Source organism: Herpailurus yagouaroundi, unplaced genomic scaffold (assembly GCF_014898765.1).
Source record: "Herpailurus yagouaroundi ecotype Mexico unplaced genomic scaffold, PumYag 184, whole genome shotgun sequence".
Lineage (NCBI taxonomy): Eukaryota > Metazoa > Chordata > Mammalia > Carnivora > Felidae > Herpailurus > Herpailurus yagouaroundi.
In genome coordinates this window covers 19,796,656-19,820,428 of record NW_024412415.1, presented here as the reverse complement: position 1 = coordinate 19,820,428, position 23,773 = coordinate 19,796,656, and the positions used below count along the sequence as shown (strand labels likewise).

Here is a 23,773-nt window from a genome sequence, read left to right as displayed (position 1 = left end):
GACTTTTTTTGGTGTTGAATTTAAGATTTTTTTTAATATTTATTTTTGAGGAAGTGAGTGAGCAATCAAGCAGGGGAAGTACAAGAGAGAGGGGGACACAGAGGATCCAAGCAAGCTTGTGCTGACAGTAGAGAGCCCAACACAAAGTTCAAACTCACAAACCATGAGATCATGACCTGAGCCGAAGTTGGATGCTTAACCAACTGAGCCACTCAGACACCCCTAATTATAGAAGTTCTTTATATTTTTTGGATATTAACCCTTAGCAGACATATAACTTGCAAATATCTTCTCCCCATTTAGTAGGCTATGTTTGTGTTTTGCTGATGGTTTCCTTTGCTGTGCAAAAGCTTTTTATTTTGATGTAGTCCCATTAATTTATATTTGCTTTGGTTTCCCTGGTCTGAAGACACAGATCTAAAAAAAAAAAAATGCTACTATGGCTAATGTCAAAGAAATTACTGCCTGTGTTCTCTTCTAGGAGTTTTATGGTTTCGGGCCTCACGTTTAGGTTTTTAATCCATTTTGAATTTTTTTTTCTTTTTTTGTATGGTGTGAGAAAGTGATTCAGGTTCATTATTTTTCATGCAGCTGTCCAGTTTTCCCAATACCATTTTTTGAAGAGATTGTCTTTTTCCAATGATATATTCTTGCTTCCTTAGCCATAAATTGACCATGTAGGCATGGGTTTACTTCTGAGCTCTCTATTCTGTTCCATTGATGTATGTGTGTATTTTATGCCAGAATCAAAGAGACAAGAGATAACAAGTGTTGGTGAGGATGTGGAAAAAAAAGGAACCCTTGAGTACTATTGGTGGGAATGTAAACTGGTACAGCTGCTGGGGAAAACAGTACAGAAATTCCTCAAAAAATTTAAAGTACCATATGAGTTAGTAATTCTACCTCTAGGTGTTTACCACAAGAAAATGAAAAGATATATGCATCCTTATGTTTACTGCAGTATTATTTAGAATAATATAGACAACTGAAGTGCCCATAGACACATGAATGGACAAAGATATTCACACACACACACACACACACACACACAGGAATATTACTCAGCCATAAAATAGGATGAGACATTGTCATTTGTGACAACAAAGATGGACCTAGAGGGTCTAAGTGAAACGAATTACCTAAGAAAGAGAAGTATGATTTCATCTTATGTAGAATCTAAAACACACACACACACACACACACACACACACACACACACACACACACACACACAAATGAACAGAAAGCAGAATCAGACCTATAAATACAGAGAGCAAACTGATGGTTGCCAGAAGGGAGAAAGGTGAGGGGATGGGGAATATGAATGAAGGAGAGCAGCTGACACAGGATTCCAGTCATGGAATGCATAAGTTATGGGAATAAAACGTATGGCATAGGGAATATATTCAATGATGTTTTCATAGCATTGTGTGGTGACAGATGGCAGCTATTCTTGTGCTGAGCATAGCATAGAGAGTTGTTCAATCACTATGTTGTACACCTGAAACTGATGTAAAATTATGAAGTATACTCAAAAAAGTTAGGAAAGAAGAACACTTCTTTAAAGCATTAAATCAAAGTACAATTCTTTAGCAAGACTGGTTAAAAAGAGGGAATGTATATATGAAAAATATCATTATGTAAAAAGGATATTAACTGAAGATTCAGTGGAAAATTTTAAAAATTTAAAAGTATGCTATAAACATCTTCAAGTAAATTAATGCTAAAACCTGAAGGTAATTTTCTAAAAGCATTAATAAAGTATAAAATTTCTAAAAGATATTACTAACATTTATACAAAAATATAGAAAACTAAAACTATTCCTAAAGAACTTTAATCAATAGGAAAATAGCCCTGCAAAAGAATGCCAGATGATTTTTTAAAGTTTTATCAAGTCTGTATGAAAGAGAATAATACCAATTATATATAAATTTGACTAGAGAAGTAAAGTGAACACATAGGATGTAAACAGGAAGAAATGTACATTTTCCAAAGCTAGTATAAGCTTGCTATTAAAATCAGAAAAGGATAGTACAAAATAAGATTATATAACAGTATCATATAGGAGAGCTCATAAGAAAAATCCTAAAAAAAACTTTTGCATTTGATCCAGCATGGGTGTACACATTTACCCAAATTGGGTTTATCCCCAAAATAAAATAGTGCTTTAACAATATAAAAATCTATCAGACTTTTGCTTCCAGAAAAAAAATGGATAGACTTACTTTCCCTATTATTCCCACTAAATACAACTAAAATCTTAGGACATATTATATCAAATAAACACATACAAAGCTCTGAAGTTTGGGTAGAAGACATACTGGCCAGTGACTGTGGCCTCAAAGTAGAATACAGTGATGGATGTTCTGTTTGCTTCCAAACACGACAACCCAAGGATATCAATGGTGCAGACATGAAAGGCTTAAAGGAAAGCCTACTCTAACAGGGAAACCAAGATAGGGACAGGCCAGCAAGACAGACCTTTTGACAATAATTAACCCACTCTAGCCAAACACCACACACACAGAAAATCTGTGGCCCCCATTTCCACTGTCAGTGAAGGTCAAAAGGAGTGCTTAGACATCTACACTTGCCAGGCTGTAAAGAGGTACTCTAGTCCCCCATATTGGCTGAAGTGCTTTCAGAGAAGGCCAAATTAGAGAGTTGGAAATCACACCAACAACAGCCTCAACTTCTCCCCTACATAAGTAGTCATGAGGCACCCTTTCCCTCCTCAATGGAGTGGTATTAGAAGAGGTCTAGTGGAGAGTCAGGACTTTCATCACTGCTCAGCCATAATAAAGTCACCCACTCGATGTCAGTGGTGTCTGCATAGGAAGCAGCAATTAGACACCTGTTCCCATCTAAGTTAGGGTGGTATCAGCAGAAACCCAGTGGGAAGCCTCAACACCCAGTCATGCCCACAGCAGGAACAAAAAATTCCCCCTCCTCAGTATCTATGTAAATGAAGTAGAAAACCTCATCTCCACCTAGAAGAAAGGAGTCTAGTTCTCAAAAATTGGAGCACTGTCAGACAAGATAAAATACAAGATTTAAGTAAGACCCAAAGTCATACAACATAACACCCAAATGTCCATATTAAAATCACTTGTCATGCGAGGTACCTCTAACTGAATGAATAAAAACAACAGATGCCAATGTGATAACAAAGATGTTAGAAATATCTGACAAAAATTTTAAAGCAGCTAATAAGAAATGTTTCAACAATTATAAATATGTCTGGAACCAATCAATAGCAAGTTTTACTGAAGGAGTAGATAGTCTCAAAGAAATCAAATATATATAAAAATGGAAATTTTAGAAATAAAAAATACAGCAACTGAAATATTACTAAGTGGATAGACTCAACATCCACTTGAGAGAAAAATTAATGAACTTGAATATAAAACAGTAGAAATTATACAGTCTGAACTACAGAGCCTGAGAAAAGTTTTAGGATCATACATAATTCTGGAAAAAATATATATAAAGATAATATTCATCTCATTGGAGTTCCAGAAAACAACAGAAAGAGGAATAGAATTCTGAGTCTATTCAAACTGCTATAACAAAATACCACAGAGTGAGTAGCTTAAGCAAGAAACATTTACTTCTCAGAGTTCTGGAGAGTGGAAAGCCCAGGATCAAGGTGCTATAAAATTTTATTCTTGATAAGGGCTCTTTTCCTGGCTTGCAGAGGTCCACCTTCTTACTGTATCTTCACATGACAGAGTGAGGTGTGACCTTTCTTCCTATTCTGATAAGAACACTGATCCCACCATCGGGCCATATCCTCAGTACCGCATCAAAACCTAATTAAGTCTCAAAGGCCCCACTTTCAAATACAATCACATTAGCACTTAGAGCTTCAACATTTTAATTTTGAGAGGACACCAACTTTCAGACTGTAACAGAGCTGAAAATGTATTCAATAAAAAAGATGACTAAAACTTTCTCCAAGTTTGGCAAAAATTAAAACACAAATCTGCAGAATAAGCTGAGCAAACCATAAACAGGACAAAATGAAAAATTCATGTCAAGACACATCACGAACTCCTGAAAGCCAAGAGCAAAGAAAAAATGTTAAAGGCACTCAGAGCAGTGGTACATGATCCATAGGGAATAAACCGTTTGAATGAGAAAGGATTTCTTAGCAGAAACCATAGGGGCAGAAAGAGATGGTAGAACACTTTTCAAACGTTGAGAGAAGAAAATGATCAACCCAAGATTCCATATTCAGGGCAAATATATCTTTAGGAATTCAGTGGAAATCAAGACATTCTCAGGTGAAGGAAAAATATGAGACTTTATAACAAGCCAACTCACTTTAAACGAATGGCTAAAATATATTTCTCAACAGAAAGGAAATGGCAAAAGAAGAAATCTTGAAACATCCAGAAAGGAAAATGAAGGATAAGCGCAAAACTGTGGGTGTATGTAATATGCTTTCCTTTTCCTCTTGAGTTTTCTGCATTATGTTTGATGGATGAAATAAAAATTTTAACACTATCTGATTTGGTTGTATTCAGAGGAAATATTTAAGACAATTTTACTTTAAATGTGAGAGAATAAAGGGAAATAGTGTTAGATAAGGTTTCTGCACTTCAATTGGTAAAATGTATACAGCAACCAACTTGATCAATTGTATATGTATATAATGTGTATTAGGCAAATTAATGGCCCCCAGAGACAGCCATGTTATAGTTCTTGGAAACTTAATTTATTACTTAACATGGAAAAGGGAAATTAAAGTTGTAGATAGAATTAAGTTTGCTAATCAACTGACCATCATATTGAAATATTATGAAGAGTTATCTGGTGGATGCAATGTAATCAGAAAGACCCTTAATATGGAAGAGGTAGGCAGAAGAGTGAGGTCAGAGTGATTCAGTATTATAAAGCTCAATACGGAGTCACTGGTTTTGAAAATAGAGCTAAACCTTTATGAGCTAAAAAAATGTATAAGTACATCTAAAAGCTGGAAAAGTAATTGAAACAGATTCTTTCCTAAGCCTCCAGAAAGGAATATAGCTGTACTGATATCTTAACTTTATTCCAGCGAACCTATAACAGACCTTTCACTTTCAGAATTTTAAGATAAAAATTTGTGTTTGTGGCAATGTTTTAAGGAAGCAATAAAAAACTTAAACATAATTCAATACCTAGAGCAGCCACTAAAAAAGCTATACAAAGAAATACACTCAAAAATTTAATATTTACAAGTAACCTATAGAAATGCAGAAAAGTTAGAGAATGAAACCAAAGAAAACAAACAGAAGACAAAGAATAAAGTGGCACATTTAAGCCTTATCAATAATTGCATCAGGGGTACCTGGGTTGTTCAGTCAGTTGAGTGTATGACTATGGCTGAGGTCATGATCTCACAGTTTATGAGTTCAAGCCCCACATCAGGCTCTCTTGCTGTCAGCACAGAGCCCACTTTGGGTCATCTGTCTCTCTCTCTCTACCCCTCCCCTGCTTGTGCACGGCATGCTCTCTCAAAAATAAACAAATAAACATTAAAAAAATTAATAATTGTATTAAATGTAAATGATCTAAATTTATCAAATAGACAGGGCACCTAGGTTGCTCAGTTGGTTAAGCATCTGACTTGATTTCAGCTCAGGTCACAATCTCACAGTTTGTGGGATTGATCCCTGTGTTGGTCTCTGCACTGACAGCACAGAGACTACTTAGGATTCTTGTTCTCTCCCTCTCTCACTGCCCCTCCCCCATTTGTGTGCACTGTCTCTCAAAGTACATAAACTAAAAAAATAAATTTATGAAATAAAAAACTTAATAGAATGGATAAAAAACACCATGACCTAACTACAGGCTTAGGAATTCAATTCAAATATAATGATAGAGGCAGGCTAAAAGTAAATGAATGGAAAAAGATATACTATACAAACGACCAAAAGAATACAGTAGTAGATAAACGAACATCTGAGCAAAAACAAAACAAAACACTAACAGACACACACTGTATAAGAATATAAAAGTAAATCCACCACCAGGAAGATACAACAATCTAAAAAATATTAAGAAAATGCAGAGCTTCAAAGCATGTGGGGCAAAAGCTGATGTTACTGAAAGGGAAAGTAAACAAATCCAGTTATTGTCAGACTTAAATCCCCACCCTACAGTGATGAGAGTAATAAAAATATTAATATATGCAAAGGTATACCATGAATTGGAAGCCTTGAGACACCAAAATGCCAATTGTCTCCAATTATATATATTTTTTTTCAAGACTTATTTTACAGTTAAGACTGTGTGGTATCAGTAGATAGAATGAAATATTGATCAATGCAACAAAATAGAGAACCCAGTTAAAGATCCACACAACTCTTTTTTTTTTCCCACAAGGATGCAAAACCAACTTACCAGAGGATAGACTTTTCAACACCAGATCCTCGAGTAACTGGATATTTACGAGCAAAAACCCCATTCTCAACCTAAACCTCACATTTTATGCAAAAATTATCTCAAAATTAACCATGAATTTAAATATAAAGCATAAGATTAAAAAATCTTAACTCAGGACAACGTCTTTAAGACACACAGCTTGGAGAAGAGTTTTTAATCATGACAGCAAAAAAGAAAAGTCAATAATTTGACCTTAAAAATTTTGCTCTTGGAAAGCCCCTGTGAAAAGGATGTAAGGAAAAGCTATAAATTGGAGGAAAATATTTGCAAACTATATACTCAACAAAGAATTACTTCCTGCGATTTCTAAAGAACTCTAAAATCTCAACAGCAAACCGCCACCATACATACACAATTAGAAAATGGGCAAAAGATGTACAGACATTTCACTAAGGAGGACATATGAATGACAAACAAGTGCATCAAAAGATGGTTAGTAGCACTAAATATTCAGGAAATGCAAATTGGAGGCATGATAAAATATGTCCTTGCACCTATTAGAACAGTAACGTAAAAAAATTGACAATACCAAAATGTAGAAAGGATGCAATAAAACCAGGTCTCTGATACATTGTCAGTAGGAATATAAAATACAGTAACTCTCAAGTAGTTTGATCATTTCTTATAGAATTAAATGTACCTCTACAATACAGCCAGCAATGTTGCTCTCAGGCATTTATCCTAACAAAAAAAAAAAAAAAAAATGAAACATCCACACAAAAACTTACAAATGACTGTTCTTAACATCTTAATTTTGATAGCCCCAAACTGGAAACAATAAAAATGTCCCTCAAGAGGCAAAAAGTTAAACTGTGATACCTCCCTATCAAGGAATACTAATCAGCAATAAAAATATGCTAATATCCACAGCAACTTACATATTAAGTGTATTAATTGAAAAGAAAAAAGGTATCCAGATGAAAGATATTATATGATTACATGCATGTAAAATTATACTGTTAACAGGTTAGTGGTTACTAAGGGTGCTATGAATGGTTAAACAGGGAAGGGAGAGGTCAGAGAGAGTACAAAGGGATAGCACAGAGCAGGATGGAATAGTTCTGTATTTGGATTGCAGTGACAGTTATACAATCTACACATGTGATATAATGACAGATACGTACCCACATTGTACCAGTGTCAAATTCTTGGTTTTTATATTGTACTCTGATTATGTAACATATAACTATTGGGGGAAACTGAGTGAAGGGTACATTTGGTCTCTATAGTATCTTTCAATATCCTGTTAACCTATCATTTTTTTAATTAAGCAGTTTAAAAAATCTGTTAAAAAATGAATTGTATTTAATCAAAACTTAAAAATTCTGCTGTTCAAAAGACACCATAAAAATGAAAAGAAATGGCACAAACTGAGCAAAAACACTAAAATGTGAGGGGCGCCTGGGTGGCTCAGTTGGTTTAGCAACCTACTTCGGCTAGGTCATGATCTCACGGTTTGTGGTTTCAAGCCCTGCGTCAGGCTCTGTGCTGACAGCTCAGAGCCCGGAGCCTGCTTCTGATTCTGTGTCTCCCTCTCTCTCTGCCCCTCCCCCACTCATGCTCCGTCTCTGTCTCAGAAATAAACATTAAAAATTTTTAAGAAACATTACAATATGAATTTAATTTATACATATACATGCACTTATGCATATACATATGTACATATGTACACATATCATTATAAAAGTATACTGTATTTATAAAATTGTTACTAAAATATTAAGTAGAAACCCAATTTAAAGTTGGACCAAATACCTGAACAGATACTTCACACACAAAAAATGCATTAACAGTCAAAAAGTACAATAAAGATGCTTGTCATCATTAGTAATTGGGGAAATAAAATTTAAAACCACAATTAGATACTATGACATATACTGCAAAATGGTTGAAATTAAAGACTGACAATAACAAGTGTCGGTAAGTATGTGAAGCAACTCAAACCTGCTACCCTAAGAATGTAAAATGCTATGATCACATTGGAAATCAGGTAGTTATTTCTTAAAAATTTAAATATAGTGCATCCAAACCTAAATGTAAACAAACTGAAAAAAATATATATACACACACAAATATATATATGCACTCATATATATACATATACACATATACATATATACATACATATATACATATATGTGTGTGTGGTGTGTTATATTATTCTATTTATATATTGTCATAAGACACAGAAAGCATAAATTATCAAGAATAGGAAAATACATGTATCACATTGGAAGTAAAGAAACAACAGAACAGGAAAATACATTTCCAACATACAACATAGGATTAGCTTGGCCTCCATTGAAGAATTTGAAGAAAAACAACCCAGTAGAAAAACTGCATGTTGAAATGCATTTCCTAACAGGAAATTAACATAGGAAAAGGTGCTCAAACTCTTCAACTATGAGCATTGTTCAAGTTAATATTAAGCACTGATATATCACTTCACAACCAGTGGAATGGAAAAGAAAATGAAATATCTCAGACTGTCATGTTGTTATGGACTGAAACTTTCAAGAAGTACTGGGTTAAAAATTTATACGACCACTTTTGAAAATGAAATCGCAGTTTCTAGGAAGGTTGAAATTTGCTCACCCTATTGCCCAACAAATCTTTTAGGTATGTGACATGAACAAACTCTTACACTTAGGTAGCAGATTGCATATTAAAAGATGTTTACTGGGGCGCCTGGGTGGCGCAGTCGGTTGGGCGTCCGACTTCAGCCAGGTCACGATCTCGCTGTCCGTGAGTTCGAGCCCCGCGTCAGGCTCTGGGCTGATGACTCAGAGCCTGGAGCCTGTTTCCGATTCTGTGTCTCCCTCTCTCTCTGCCCCTCCCCCGTTCATGCTCTGTCTCTCTCTGTCCCAAAAATAAATAAACGTTGAAAAAAAAAATTAAAAACAATAAAAGATGTTTACTACAGCATTATTTGTAATAGGAAAAAATATTACATAATATTCCCTATTAATAGAGAATTTTGATATGTTTATATGGTGAAATACATTAAAATGAATTAATTAGATTAATTGGCATCAATGCGAGTTGTTTTAAGAACATAACATGGAGTTTAAAAAGTTGCAGATCATCTAGTATGGGGCGCTCGCTTTGTCAGCACATATACTAAAATTGGAACGATACAGACAAGACTAGCATGGCCCCTGCTAAGGATGACAGAATTATCTAATATGGCATCATTTTATTATATTAAGGGATAAGAAAACTTTAACATATACTGGAAGAGTACATAAGATTTTTTATAGTGATTGTCCCTAGGGAATGAAGGAATGGCGACTAGAGAGTGAAATAACCTTCAAAGAGGAGCAGTAGCTCTTTTCACGTCTCCCTGTTTACCAGCAAACATTCCTCTCTGCCTTCCATGACTGGCCCTATGTTCCCTCAAATATTCTTTGGTTTTTCCATTTACCAAATCTTACCATACTTTGATGATATCCCATCCATTACCCATGGGGTAAAGCAGACTATAGAGCAAATAACATGCAAATATAATTGCTTGTTGGGATCATAGGATCTCAGAACAAAAGGCTTTTAGAGAATCATGTTGCCTAGTGGGCTTCAAACTGTGTTCTGAAAAGCGCTGGAGTTCCGACAGAGGCTTCACTGGGCAAGGAAGGGCTTGGCAGTAGGACTCTGCACCCACTGCATCTGATTGAAGAACAGCAATACTGACTTTATCTGCTTTATAACTAGGTTCTAAAGATTTTGTTTCCAAAAACAGTTCTCTTAAAAAAGCATATGAAAACCACTGAGTTCAGGTGTTATTTTTTCCAAGAAAATAATAAGTTAATGCCATTTCCTAGCAAGGTCACACAACTCTTCTATGTTCAACAGATTTGATGCTTATGGAACCCTTGGTACAATGGGAAACTGTTAAGGTATGTGGGAACCTTTGGTTTCTAATATCTACCTCATCATATATAAACAGGAGGATGCTTTTCCAAGTGTCAAGTCAGGAATGAAATAATTATGTTTAATTTACCAACACAGCAATTCTGAAATAAATTCAGGGAGAGAGGGGAAGGTAGAATTCACTCCCTCAAATTTTGCAGTGTGCATCACACCCTGCTCTTTCGGCGTGAAGAAAAAGATTCATCATCAACTGGCTTGGGCAGAACTTTTTGATGCATTTAACCTAGTGATATCCCTGTAAGTAAGCATTATGTGTTAAAAACATGCAATAGGGTATGAGCTTTCAGAAAGCAACTGTTTAATATGAAATTGCAGGAGGAAGAACTAAGTCATCAGCTTTCCATCCCTGCCCGTTTGTTTGGTAATCTCTACTGAAAGTCATTCATGAAGCTAATAAATTCTCTTCAAGGAATCACTAAAAAGGGGGTAATTATATTAAGACACCAAAGTTCATGAGCAAGAAAATTCACAACAAAACAACTTAGATCTTTGCTCCAGGCTCTGCTTAATGGTCCAGAAAACTAATAATCATTAATTTTCACAAAAGATGTCACATGGCTAGAGCTATAATGTTCAAATAATATTCAATTATATTTTTCTATCAAGTTAAAGCCCTTTTAATCATTTTGAAACCAATTACCACAAACTGCATTATTTTATTCTTGTAAAATCTTCCCTCCTAGTCTTCAAAATACGACAGCAATGTCACTTCCCAGGATACACACTGAGAACACAGAAGTTAATTTTGCATTCAGGTCTCATTCGACCTAACAAATAGAATAATAACATTTTTTTTCTACTCCTCCTGGTATGGAATTTTTGCAAAGTACTATTTGCCTCTCGCACAATTTCCAAGACTCATAATTATCTACTAATACTTCTACTTTAAACAGAAGACCTGCAACCATACTTAGAACTGATGTTTATATCAGACCTCTTCTTGATTGCTAATGCCTAAGGAAGAAGGGATAGCCACAAAGCAGAGTGACTTTGATAGGGAATAGTTGTCACATTCTGTCTTAACAGATATGGCAGGGGGAGAAGGAATATTCACCCAAAGTATCTTCATCTCCATCCCTGCAATTTACAATCCACATTATTTCATGAATCTACCTCTTATCAAGGAGTGCCTGTGCACACAGAGCTCATGAGGTATGGATTATGCTGAGTGAAGATTAAATACAAAATTATTTCTCTTAGAAAATATAGTTTGTAAAAGTTTTGTCATTGCTGGCAGAGAAGTTGAGATTCTTAACTTTCAGTTTTGTAAATCATTAGCTGGAGGCTGAGACAGCCACACATGGATAACATTTTTAATCCTAGGAAACATCTGTCTGTCAATACAGAGGTACAGAAGATAGAAAAGGTGTCTGGGGTATCCCCATAAACACATGGAGCGGAGAGTAATCGCACTCCAGGTAAAGAACTGGAGGCTTGCACCCATATTCCAGGTTCTGACTCAGGCCAGGTATCCGAATTCCTCCCAGCCGAATATATAAAAGCAAACCACCCCAGGATCCACATGGAATGCTGCTTCTTTTGAATTTGCTGAGGAGTGTCTCTATCTACAGAGTTACTTAAGTCTGTAGTATTCCCCATAGCAGACTCATTCTTCTGTAATCACTAAGTCAAACTAGGAAAAGAAATCCAGCTGACCGTATTTTTACCTCTTCAATCTACTAACCCTAGTTTTTAGTCAAAATAGAAATGGAGAGAAAACAAGTTGCAACTAAGTGAAAGGCAAGCCGCTTTTTTTTTTATCATCAATAATTTTTACCTAGCTTTGAAGATAAATCTATATTCTAAGGGGGGAAGGAAGAAATTTGGTTTAATTTGAGACCTGATATCAAATCTACTACAGTACTATGACTGTTAATACTAGATAACTTTTTCTTGACCTACATCGTTTGAGATTTTAAATTAAAGGATTTACTAAAACACATTTTTGTAGAAATAACAGAAAAACTATTGTCAAACCATTATCATCAAAAATTTGTTACAGAACCAAAAACCAAAGATGCTTGAAAAATCATCTCTGAAGTTTATTCTACTGTCTTACAATGTGTGGGATCACACACACACACACACACACACACACACACACACACACACACACAGAGAGAGAGAGTTACAGAAACCATGTTTCTTTTACTTATAGCAGTTTTCAGTAACTTAGTATAAAGGACTAAAATTTCAATCTTCTCAAGACTCAACTCACATCTTCTAATGGGAAGTTTCATTACGAACAATGTCTTGCTCTTTTTATGTAATCCTAGAATGAAAATAAAGAAGCCTTTATGATCTAATCTATTCTCATGTTTCCTTAAAAGTGGACAGCAAAACCATCCCAAAGTAATGGGAATAAGGCTATTTAATATAACAGCTTGAGAGAAGACTACTTCCCTTAAGTGTTGTATATCACTCTAATACCCTTTAATAGTTGGGTTCTCATTCTGTAGGCAAGCAGTGCCAATGAAAGCCAATTCTGCTTCAATTCTCAGCTTGTTTCCAAAGTTGGAGTAACACCATAAATTTTAAAGACTGCCTTATTTTACTGCCTCTCTGCAGATTGTGAGCTCCTTCAGAAATGGGAACCAGGTGATCATCTTTATGACCAACTCTACATCCTAACTCCATGCCTGCCACATACTTATGTGTATCAAGCAATACATGTAAGTATGACAAGTATGTCAGAAACCAAGTTAAACTGGTTTAGAAATGTTTATATTGATATTTGAATGATTATCATTTAAAATACAAGTTCTTTTTTGTTAAAGCCTTCCCCTACCCTTGTGTTAGGTAGGCCTTAGTTTCAGCTTTATTCTGTTCAATTACTGGTATATTACAAAACTAAAAATCCAACAATGGCTTAGGCATTTAATTGTGATATTAGAAGTACTTAAAAAAGGAAACTATCAAAAATATTAGTCACAATTTTCATACCAATAAAAATAGTCTTGTTAGTAAGATATTTGTTAACTTTCTGACTTTTTTCAAAAAATACAGATTTTATTTCAACATAGCTAGTTGATGTCCACTGCATACTAACCTGTGAACCTACCTTAGAGAATTTATTCTTCCAGGAATGCAACATCATTCTAAAATTATCTTTCATTATACAGTAAATGAGAAAAAAAAAAAAGCAAGGAAAGTAATTTTTTTTAATCTTTTTTTTTTGTATCTTGCCTGACTGCCACTGTCAGCACCACCCTTGATTGAACATTCTTTACTAATTGCCGTTAAACACATGTTGGGGTACGTTATCAAAAAACCATGAATGCTGCCTGACCTGTGAGCTGGACCATGGCACTCAGAGGCTCCTAACACTCTTCCCTGTCCTTAAAATGTGGGTTCCACTTCCCTTTCCCACTCCCTGAGGCCACTCCAAGGACATAGCCTTCAGATGGTGATGTGGTGTTGAAAATACCTGTATCGTATACATGACTGAGCACAGTTTTTAGGGCCTCTTTCTAAACTTTTAAGATTTGAGGGTGGATGTGGGAATCCATTTGTCTTGCTACCACACAAGACAAACCTCCTATGTAAGTTCCTTTTGTTTATTCAAACTCCCACCTACCAATCTGGAGTTGCTTGCCTCTTTCTTCAGTCTCTCCCTGTCCTGAGTACAGGGTCCAGTTTCAGATTAAATCAGGAAAGTTCCCAACTGGGTTGCTAACCAATAGCACACAGGCTGATTGAACATTCTGGCCAGCCTAACCCAGAGTCATATGGTAGTTATCTATAAAATGTCTTTTCACAGGATGAATGGAAGAAAAGAATGACTGGAGAATGAAATTTATTGGGTAAGAAAATATGAGGACATATCACATAAAACAGAAAGGATTAACTTTATTTGTAAGGATAAAGGATGATTTTTCTGCTAAAACTAAGGAAGAGAAAAAAAGCGTGTGACATGATGCTTACATGCTACTTTTATTCTAAGAAAGCTCATTACATGCCATTCTGTATGAACTTTCAAATCTCAAACACTTCAGCAGAAAACCTGAAAATATTTTTACTTAATGTATTTTTCAAGGGTTAGAAGAGTTTAGGTGGTCGTTGGAGGTATTTCAAGTTCTTGTTTTAACATTTATTCAGTTCCAAATGATTTGAGGACCAATAATAATTCATTTTTATAGGAAAGGAAATTATCCACTCTGACAAATCTAAATTCTAGGCTTCAGATCCTGCTCTCAATATATCATCTCCTAGTTCTATAAACATGAATCTCAGAGGTCTTATAATTCTTTCTCATTTCAAATGAAAGGCAAATGCTTCTGAAATGGATTCACTACATTACTTATAACTGCTGAGTCAAGGGAACTGAAAATACTGCTATACCAACAAATAGAATTATTATAGCTCACTACAACTACACTATGAAGGATGACTCAAATGCAATGACTGCGGCATGTGCTAAAGAACAAAGTAGCTACCTGGTGATCATCTCTACTTCGGTGAGTCCCAGGCATCTCAAATTCAAGAAGTTTAAAAACAGAACTAATCTATTTTTCTGCTAATCTTACTCCTGCATTCTCTTTGCATAAAAGATGGTAATGGATTTCATCCAGTCATGAAAGTCAAAAGCCTTGAAATAATCCTCAACTTTCTATTCATTTTATTCCTTTCACCCTCAAATTCAAGTAGTCACCGAATCAGGTTGAATCATCTCCTAATTTCCTTTTCACATTCACACACTTCCACCCAATCTTATCACTGCCATAGTTCAGATTCTCATGATTTCTTCAACAGTCAGTATGGTTTTCCTGCCTCTAGATTTTCTTAACAAACTGGTATATGTGTCTTTTGTCATTTGTAGAAGGTGTTGTTTGATTTAAAGCTCTTTCTTAATCACATGAGGGCTTTATAATACAACACTGAACTTGTGTTTAAAAACGAATTGGCCAAAAACATGGATCTCTTCTGCCTTTTGTCAATTCACTAAAAGTGACAATAAAAGACTAAAACACATAAAACCTTCAGAATGAAAGCAGCAACATGAAAGAAAGCAAAGAAACTAAACTTACCCTGAAGAACCCTTCACAGATTCCAAACTGTAAAGCAACAGTGGTGGGCAAGCAACATAGACCAAAAGAAAGGAGCTGAAAACAAGAGAACAATTGCCCATCCGAATACAGTATTTGGATCCCTAGGTCCTGTTCACCACCATGCACAGTCAAGCTGTCTCTGCCGCAGGAATGAGATACAAGATTTATCCTCATGAGGCATTAAATTTGAGACGTATGGATCCAGAAACTCCTGGTAAATTATAGGAATGAGATAAAAACAGGAAACTTATATAAAATCCTATATATGAACTACTGAACTATCAGACTCCCCTGCTCAATCTACTCCTAGAGTAGAAACATAGATAACAGAAAAATACTCAACATGTAAAATTCTTGAAGAAAATGAAGGAAACCCATGTTTGCCAACAGCTTAGGCAGACCACCCTTCAGAAGATGTACCAGAGGAGGCAGAATAAAGTCCCCAACCTTCCCAAGAAGGTGTAAGCCAGGAAGAAAAAGGAAATGTCAAAGGAAGGCTAACCCAACCTGGTCATGGCTTTGAAGAGGACACTGCCATAAGGCATTTGGACCCTGAAGAAATGATAAGAGGAATAGAGGAGTTGGAAAGGCTTAGAGAAGAGTTAAGAAGAATAAGAAACAAGTTTGTGATGATGCATTGGAAGCAAAGACATTCACACAGTCATCCTTATCCTGTGTGCTTTAGGCCTTGATTTTTTTTTTTTTGGTCTGATATTAAAATCTGGTCCCTGTTTTCTTTCTGTTAGCATTTTCTGACGTATCTTTGACCTTCAGTTTGCTTTTAATCATCTGGTGAATTTTTTTTTTTTTTTAGGTAGCTTCCTTGTTACCAGCATCTCACTAGATTTTGTATTTTGACCCCTTTTCCCAGTTTGTTTTTCGCATGGAAAGTTTCACACATATGCATGAAAAGATGTCCATTCTACATTGTAAAGTAAAACATAACAGGTTACAAAGCAGTATGTTTATTATCAGCTCACATATGTAGGATTAAATCCTACACTGTGTGTGTACATGCACGTCTGTATATACACATACATAAAAATTTTAACTGCTTATTTCTGTGTGGTATTAGTTTCCTTTTTGCTTATATGTATTTTTTTCATGAATATATGTCACACACACACACAAAGAGTTAAGGTTTTGTAAGAGCCAAATAATGTGTAACCAGCTTCTAAGGGTAATAGGGGCACCTAAAATCATGATAGAGTAACTATTTAAAAAATGTAAAACTCAAATTACCTCTGGATCTCTTAGCGAGAGGAATAAAACAGACATTACAGGGGGGAAAAGGAATACACTCACTTAATATGTAATTTTAATGATAAATTAGGTCAATCTTGTTTAATGATGAATTCTTCACCCAGTGTTTTTACCTTCCTAACAAATTTCCACCATTTGTGAGCAGAGACAACATCTTACATGTTTCCCGTGTAGTTGATATTTCCAGTGTTCTTCATTCCTTTGTGTGGATTTCTATTTCTGTCTGGTATGATTTTGCTGCTTCCTGAGAGAGTCCCCTTAACATTTCTTGGAATGAGGTCTGCTAAGATCTTTTATGCTCTAGCCACTTTTAAGATTTTTTTTCAAGAGGTATAAAAAAACTATCTAACTTAAGTATAATCATAAAAGACCCCAAATAACCAATTCAACCCTGAAAAATAAGATGTCAAGCTATTATCATAACGCTAGAGTAATCAAAATAGTATGGTACTGGCATAAGCACAAATAGACTGATAGAACAGTATCAAAAACCCAGAAATAAACCCATGCATATATGGTCAGTATTAGTTGACCATATATAACAAGAAAGCCAAGAATACTTAATGGGGAAGACAGTTTCTTCAATAAATGGTGCTGGAAAAATAGGATATTCACATGTAAGACAATGAAACTAGACCCCTATCATATACCACCCACAAAAATGATCTCAAAAGTCATTAAAGACTTAAATGTAAGACCAGAAACCATAAAATATCTAAAAGAAAACAAAATAATAAAGCTCCTTGACATGATTCTTGGCAAGGCTTTTTTTGGATAGGACACTCAAAGCACAAGTAACCAAATATACATCAAACTGAAAAGCTTTTGCACTAAGAAACTATCAACAAAATGAAAAGACAACCTAGGGAATGTGAGAAAATATTTGCTAACAATTTATCTGAGAAAGGGTTAATATCCAAAATACATTTAAAAAAACCTCCTACTTCTCAATAGCAAAAGAATCCAATCCAATTTAAAAATGGGCAAATGGAATCAAGATGATGGAGAGGGATGATACTGAGCTCACAGGGACACACCAAAACCTAAAATTACACATAGAACTAGCTCTGAGAACAAATGAAGACTAGCAAAACAGATTAAACACAATTAAGGATATAAAGAAAACGTCACACTGAAACGGGCAGAAGGGGCAAAGACAGTTTTGCCAGGACCCATACCTCTGGTGTGACAACCTACTATGAAGTTTGAAAGTCAAAAGTAGTAAAAATCATCCAGATGTATAATAGTTAAGGGATGCACAAAATAATATATAAAATATGACAATAAAATTGTAAAGCATGGCAGGGGGGTGGTAAAAACAGTGCTTTTAGAATGCACTTGGACTTAAGCAACCATCAACTTGTAATAGACTGCTATATACAGGATATTACATATAAACCTCACGATGACCACAAACCAAATACCAGTAATAAATACGCAAAAACATGAAGAGAAAGGAGTACAAAAATAACAATGTCACTAAATTATGAGAGGAGAGAAAGAAACAGAACTACAAAAACAATCAGAACATAATCAACAAAATATCATTAAGTATGTATCTATTAATAACTACTTTAGATGGAAATGGACTAAATGTTCCCATCAAAAGACACAGAGTAGCTTAATTATAAAAAAAAAAAAAAAGACCCATTTATGCCGCCTAAAAGAGATTCACTTCAGAAATAAGGACACATACAGAATGAAAGTAAAGATATGAAAAAAGTTATGGAAACCAAAAAAAAGCTGAAGCAGTTATACACATGACAGAACAGACTTTAAAACAAAGACTAATGGGGCGCCTGGGTGGCTTGGTGGGTTAAGCGTTGGGCTTCAGCTCAGGTCATGATCTTACGGTCCGTGAGTTCGAGCCCCGCATTGGGCTCTGTGCTGACAGCTCAGAGCCTGGAGCCTGTTTCAGATTCTGTGTCTCCCTCTCTCTCTGCCCCTCCCCTGTTCATGCTCTGTCTCTCTCTGTCTCAAAAATAAATAAACGTTGAAAAAATAAAAAAATAAAAAAAAATAAAACAAAGACTAATAAGAAACAAGAAGTGCATTACTAATGATCAATCAATCCAAGAAGATATAACACACAATTATCTATGTACACAACATAGGAGAATATAAATACATAAAGAAAATATTCACATAAGGAGAAATGGACAGGGGCACCTGGGTGGCTCAGTCAGCTGAGTGTCCAACTTTGGCTCAGGTCATGATCTCACAGTAAGTGGGTTCAAGTCCTGCACCAGGCTCTGTGCTAACAGTTCAGAGCCTGGAGCATGCTTCAGAATCTCTCTCCCTCTCATTTTGCCCCTCACCTGCTCATGCTCTGTCTCTCTCAAAAATTAATAAACGTTAAATTAAAAAAAAAAAGAAGAGAGAGAAATGGGCAGTAAAGAAGAGTTGGGGACTTTAGCACCTACTTCCACCAATGGATAGATCATCCAGACATAAAATCAGTAAACAGTGGACTTCAATGACACAGTAAACTAGATGGACTCAATATGTACAGAACATTGCATCCAAAAACAGCAGGATACACATTCTTTCAAGTGTACGTGTGACATTCTCCAGGATAGATCATGTTAGGTCACAGAAGAGATCTTGATAAATTGAAGAAAACTAAACTCACATCAGGCATCTTTTCTGACTATAATGATATGAAAGTAGGAGTCTATTACACGAAAAATAAAAGCTAGGAAACTCATGAAGGATAAACAACATACTATGAAACACCCACTAAGTCAAAGACATCAAACATTAAAACAAAAATACTGAGACAAATGAAAATGAGAACACAACTGTCCAAAATCTTTGGGACTCAGCAAAAGCAGTTCTAAGAGAGTTTATAGTGTTACACACAATTACCTCAAGAAACAAGAAAAATCTCAATCTACTGTTACACCTTAAGGAACCAGAAAAAGAGCAAAAAAATCCGAAGTTAGTAGAAGAAAATAACAAAGATCAGATCAGAAATGAAATAGAGACTAAAAGAAAATGCAAGTATCAATAAAACAAAAAGAGGTTTTTACTTTTGAAAACAAAATTGACAAACTTATAGCCAGACTCATCAAAATAAGAAAGGTCTCAAATTAATAAAATCAAAACTGAAAAAATTTAAAACTGATACCACAGAAATACAAAGGGTAATAAGATACTACTACAATTGTATGTCAACCAATGGGACAACCTAGACGCGAATAAATTCCTAGAAACATATGGTATTCCAAGAACGAATCAAAAAGTCTGAACAAAATGATTAATAATAAAATTGAATCAGTAATCCAAAAACTACCAGAAGTCCAGGACCAGGTGGCTTCATAGATACATTTTTTAAACAATTAATATATATACTTCTTAAACTATTCCAAAAATCTCAAGAGGAATTAACACTTCTAAATTCATTCTATGAGATGAGCATTACCCTGATACCAAAACCAGACAAAGACACCATAAGGAAGAAAAAAGAAAATAAAGAAAATTATAGGCCAATACATCTTATGAACACTAATGTAAAAATCTTCAAGATATTAGCAAACTAAATTCAAAAACACATTAAAAGAATCATACACCATGATCAAGTGGGACTTATTCCAGGGATGCAAAGATGGTTCGATATCTAGAAGTCAATCAATAAGATATACCACATTAACAAAGAGGAAGATTAATATCATTGTGTCAACAGATGCAGAAAAAATCCATTAAAATTTCACATCCATTTATGCTAAAAAGGAATACCCAGAAATAAATTTAAGGAGGTACAAGTTCTGAAAACTATAGGACAGTGATGAAAGATTGAAGACAACTCAAATAAACAGTTGGATATACCATGTTCATAGATTACAAGATCATTAAAATTTCCATACTACCCAAAGCCATCTAAAGACTCATACATTCCCAATCAAAATACCAATGGCATTTTCCACAGAACCAGAATAATTCTAAGATTTGTATAAGGCCCCAACAGGTCCTGAATAGCAAAGTAATCTTGAAAAAGAAGAACAAAGCTGAAGGTGTCATGCTCCCTGATTTCAAACCCTAATACAAAATACAGTAATCAAAACAGTATGGTAATGACACAAAAATAGACACACAGATCAATAAAGCAAAAGAAAAAGCCCTGAAAGAAACCCATGCTTATACGGTCAATTAATCTTTATAAAGGAAGAACATAAAAAGGAAAGCTTACCATTAACAACAACATAGTGTAGTGCTAAGTAAAATAGGTTAGACCAAGATAAATGTGTTATGACTTGACTTGTGTGTGGAATCTACAAAAGAAACAAACCAAACCTTAAATATACTCATAAATACAAAAAATAATCTGGTGGTTGCCAAAAGGGAGCATGGTGGAAGTCTGAGAAAAATAGGAGAAAGGGATTAAAAGGTACAAAATTCCAGTTATAAAATAAAAGGAACATAAGGAATTTACTTAATATATAACAACTATGTATGTTGACAAATGGTAACTAGATTTACCCTGGTAAATAATTCATAATGTATATAAACGTTGAATTTCTATTCTTTACACCTGAAATACAGTTGTTGTGTATGTCAACTATGCTTAAGAAAAAAAGATTAAAGGACCTGAAAAGATTTTTTTTTTCCAAAGGCGATATACAGATGGCTAACAGGTACATCAAGAGGTGTTCAACATCACTAACCGTTAGGGAAATGCAAATCAAAATCCTAACGAGGTATTACCTCACATCTGTTATAATGGATAACAAAAAGATAAGAGATAGCCAACACCGGTGACAATATGGAGGAAGAAGAACCCTTGTGTACTGTTGGGAAGGGATGTAAATTTGAACAGCCACTATGGAAAACATATGGAAGTTACTCAAAAAATAAAAAATAGAGCTACCATATGACCTAGAAATTTCACTTCTGGGAATATTTCCAAAGGAAATGGAAATACTACGTTGAAAAGGTATCTGTACCCCCATATTCATAGCAGCATTACTTCCTATAGCCAAGACATGGAAACAACACACACGCATACACACATGTATATATACACATACATACACACATACGTGTGTGTGTGTCTGTCCTGTCATTTGTGACAACATAGATGGACCTTGAGGGCATTATGCTAAGTCAAATAGGTCAGAGAAAGACGAATACTCTATGATCTCACTTATCTGTGGAACCTAAAAAACAAACCCAAACTTGTAGAAAAAGAGATCACATTTGCAGTTACCAGAGGGGAAACTGGATGCAGGTGGTCACAAGGTACAAGCTTTCAGTTTTAAGATAAGTAAGTACAAGGGGGTAATATATAATGATGACTATAGTTAACACCACTATATGGTAAGTTATTAAGAGGAAACCCTACGAGTTCTTTTTTTGTACATACGTGAAATCCTGGATGTTAACTTATCATGGTATTTCACACTGTATAAAAGCTGTTATTATGCTACAAATCTTAAATACATACAGTGCTATATATCAGTTTTATCTCAAAAACCTTTCAAGAAATCAAAAATATTAACTTAGGAAAAATGAAATCTTTATAGTTATACTATGCAAGAATGGAAAGTGTCTTTTTCTTCAAAATGCTTTCTTGTTCAAAAATTCTTTTGTGTCTGTCAGGAGTATCAAACTACATTTTCAAATTTATTTTCAATTATCTTACGGACTGTATGAGCTTTTAGTAATAACATGCCAAATGGAGATAATCTACACCATATTCCTTGCAGAAAAAAAGAACAGTATCTTAAATGCTAGTATGACCCAAAAACCTGCAGCCTGACGGACCAATGCCTTTGATGAAATTTTATCAATGTCAGCTGTAGAGAGATGCCTTGGGCAGCCAGAAAATGCCAGAAATACAGGATTATTTTCTTTCTTGGATCTTTCTCTTAGGGCTCTGCAGGGAGTCAGATCTTTCCCACCTAAACCATGAAATTTCTTGAAAGGGAAACCGCTTATCTCTTCTTGAAGAGGGGGAGAGGGAGGCTGATATAAGCAGTGGAGTAAATGATCTGACACAAAAATCTTTCAGGATAGAGTGGAGAAGAAAAAAGTGTAAGTTTTGTAGCCCTTGCAATGGAATAATCAGACACTGGATATACTGCAGAAAATTCACACATATACACCCAACCTTTCTGCTCTCAGGCACATACAGAGTACAGAGGATGACAGAAAAGAATTAATCAAGACACAGAACAAGTAGAACAAAGACCCTGGCACAGCCACCCTTGTTAGGGTATCTTTAAGCAAGCCCCCTGTAAGTGAAGGGTGGTGTTTTAAGCCCAAAACACCTGAATATATAGAATTGTAATTAGTTATAATATTTATTTAGAAGATTTTGTCCATTGCTGATACTTATTTTGAGAATATTGTTTACTACAAGTACCAGATTGAGAATCTAAAATGGTTATATGAAAAAAATGCAAATTTGGTTAGCTCCTACTGTCCATTAGCTCTTGGTTTAGGAACAGACATCTCATCTATCTACATCCATTCTACCTTCTCTTTGGCTGATACTCCTGATGGACAATGGAGTGCCTCAAACCTCATCTGCAAGTGAGGCATGGTTAGATTCAGGTGAGCTCAGCAGGTCCAGATACCAAGTTCTGAGATTGTATAAAACTTGCATAAAGACCACCAGGCTGACCGCACTTCTAGATCCAAGTCAGCTCCCAATTTACTCTGTGACACAGGATAAACCCTTGATGTGTCTTGTTTTACCTCTTTGATCTGTCAAATAAAAATGATGACATTTGGGAGCACCTGGGTGGCTCAGTTAGGTGTCTCATTCCTGATTTCATCTCAGGTCTTGATCTCACTACTGTGAGATCCAGCCCTCATTGGGCTCCACTCTCAGCACGGAGCCTGCTTTAGATGCTCTCTCTCCCTTTCTCTCTGCCCCAACCCCGCTGGTGTGCTTTCTAAGAAAGAAGAGAGAGAGAGAAAGAAAGAAAGAGAGAGAGAGAAAGAGAGACAGATAGAGAAAGAAAATATTAACACCTGTGCTACCTACTCTACTAGCATTGAATAAAGTGAGACAACATGAAAATACATCAGAGAATTCAAAGCACTATAAATACACGGGACTCCAGAATGGGTTGGTGCACTCTCTGTTCCAGCATTTTCC

The 23,773-nt window shown here is 35.3% G+C and overlaps 1 protein-coding gene, 1 non-coding gene and 1 pseudogene across 7 annotated transcripts in view; 2 read left to right on the top strand and 1 right to left on the bottom strand.

The window, feature by feature from the left end:
- UNC13C (unc-13 homolog C) overlaps positions 1–23,773 on the bottom strand; it is a 613,180-nt gene that overhangs the window by 472,908 nt on the left and 116,499 nt on the right. The window lies entirely within an intron of this gene.
- On the top strand, positions 9,527–9,632 carry LOC121042127 (U6 spliceosomal RNA). Its single transcript, XR_005795992.1, has one exon. It is a non-coding gene; the product is annotated as a U6 spliceosomal RNA (small nuclear RNA).
- LOC121042051 (transcription elongation factor A protein-like 8) lies at positions 14,737–17,311 on the top strand (annotated as a pseudogene).